General features: G+C 49.5%; 1 protein-coding gene across 1 annotated transcript in view; it reads right to left on the bottom strand.

The window, feature by feature from the left end:
• Positions 1-2,500, bottom strand: part of LOC125959248 (protein phosphatase 1 regulatory subunit 12A) — a 16,200-nt gene that overhangs the window by 13,173 nt on the left and 527 nt on the right. The window lies entirely within an intron of this gene.

Below are 2,500 nucleotides of genomic sequence, written 5' to 3'. Positions count from 1 at the left end.
AAGTTGAACTCATTATTGATGAGAGTGATGTTTCTTCCCAAAGGAAAAAAGGGAGGGGCGCATCCTAGAAAGGACATCAATCGAAAAAGGAATTTATTAAATGGACACAACAGCGAGACGAGTCCGGTCTCAATCTAAAGTAATGCTTACTTGCATCTTTTCCTTCCCCAACCGCCTGAAATCAAAGCCAAACAGATCTGCATTTTAAATGCAACGTTCGTTGGGAGTCCGCACTAACCTACAACCGGCACTAGCTCTCCATGTCAGGATGTTCATTGAAAATTCATAATTCAAAAAAACACAAATCATTCCCATTTAATGGCTTCCAGGGAATCAGCTGCTGCTGCTGGTAGCTACTTATTTACTCAAATCTACTTCCTACATATCACTGATTGATAGTGGAATGCTTTCACCTGCTTCACGTTGTGTACTTCAAGATGGAATGCCATGCACTCAGCAGCGTTCACATACCTGGTGTGCACTGACACACCGAGACACACACACACACACCCATGCACATCACCGGTATCACCGAAGCCAAAGGACATGAGGTGGAGCACAAAAAATCCTGTTTCATGGTTTATCATGCGCCCGGGAGTGGGCGTCAAGCGTCCTTCCCTCGAACCCACCCCAAAAAAAAAGCAACGGGGTGAAGCCAGGGAACGGAGGTTACGGAGTGCCATTCAATTCAAAGTCACTTCTGGGCCCTGAGTACCATTATGCCGGAACCCCCGCCCCATCAGAGATAGGTGCATGCAGTGTATGCGAGCAAAAGATTATCGATACCATTTGCCGAACGACCTCCTCGGATACACAGAAGAACCCTGTCCCTGCCTGCCTGTCCGTGTCCCGGTTTGCTTCCCTTTTTGATCGGCTCCGGCACCGATAGGCAGAAGGATGCAAAGATGCAACGACGACGACAACGACGACGACGACGACAACGACGATGACGATGCGATGCTTACGATATCGTCTCCCCGGGTACACGGTTGGATCGTATCGGCATCGAGCGACGAATGCCAGCAAAGGAACCCGGGAACGAGACGACGGCACATACCAGCAGTCGTCATATCGGCTTATGCATCGTCTCTACAATGGCCGGGATGTTGTGGCCCGTAAGAAGCTCTCGATAAAACGGCAACAAGCACCGGAAGCACACCGCTGCATAGTAAACGATGTTTGATGTAATCTTTCGATTCGTTGACACAATCCCGACCGTGTGCTCCCGACCGGGCGGTGTACACGTGGTGGCCACACAAGCGCAAAACTCTTGGCAATGTGTGCCACACATTTTGTTGTTGGCACAAAACGAGACATAAACATTATCATTACCGTGTTTCCTCGCGTTCGTTCGCAGGCTTCGCAGGACCACCATTCCGACCCAATGGAAGGCCAGTTTGTCACGGATGCTGCACCGGGAATAGGGATGAGATGGATACAAATAAAAATGGGAAATCCCAATGTAATGCTGCGAAGCTCCAGTGATTCTATTCAACGTTGGAATGGAACTTTAAATTCCGCTCGTGCGGAGACACACGCCATCGGGCGAGTCGCCATCCAAAATTCAATTAAAAAACTTTTCCAAACCTACCACCCACCCGGGGGTGGCAGCATTCCCAGAAGCTGGAGAGATTTCGATTCGCCGGAAATCAACCGAGCTACCGAGCTGATGGCTGCGGGCCTCTGTCTGCTGGCTTGTCGGTTGGCAGCCCCAAAACGCACACCCATCGCTTATCGCACCGAGCACAATGACGCATCACGCTGGATGGTTTTTATCATTTGCCACACAGACCGACAGACAGACAGACAGATAGACAGGCAGCGAGCTTCCGTGAGCTAAGCTAAGCTGAGAGAAGCTGAAATCAATGCCAACCCAATAGACTGGCGCAATAAAGCACACGAAACGAAATGGCGGGCATGGCGGGATAAATCCAATAATGTACAATTGTGTTTCCTGTTTCCTGTGCGAAATGCTGCGCCATTTAGTTTAATCCCCAAATGTGAGGAACCGGCGATTTCGGGCCGGCCATCCGATCGATCATTTTCTTTCTTTTTCCGCGTATAAGCAATATATTTTTGAAGCGAAAAAACAAAGTCCTTCACCAGCTTTCCCTTTGCTAGGGCTCATAATTTAGAAATTTCCTTTCAGCGAGCTCACTGTTCGCTGTTCACTTCTCGGACGTATCTCTTTAAGCTAATCTTTAATTTTCCCAATTATTAGACGCAACACTGGGCGCCACGTGTTCGCGCTGTCGAAACTTCCTAAAACTCCTGAGTCTCCAGTCAGCGTTCCGTTCCGTTCCGTTCCGTGGCCAGCGGCACTGGCTTTAAATTTAGCTGCCTGCTAAAAATATCATCGTTCCATCGAACCCAGACACAAGCGCTGACGGGACGGTAATGGTATCGTCGGATCCGAAAGCATTGAGGCTTAACGTGGGTCATCTTCACCGCCATAAAGCCAGTTCCCACCGGCAGCGCCCCACTCGCCGGATGATAGGAA

This window comes from Anopheles darlingi, chromosome 2, assembly GCF_943734745.1.
Source record: "Anopheles darlingi chromosome 2, idAnoDarlMG_H_01, whole genome shotgun sequence".
NCBI classification, from domain to species: Eukaryota; Metazoa; Arthropoda; class Insecta; order Diptera; family Culicidae; genus Anopheles; species Anopheles darlingi.
This window is presented reverse-complemented; position numbering and strand designations above follow the sequence as displayed.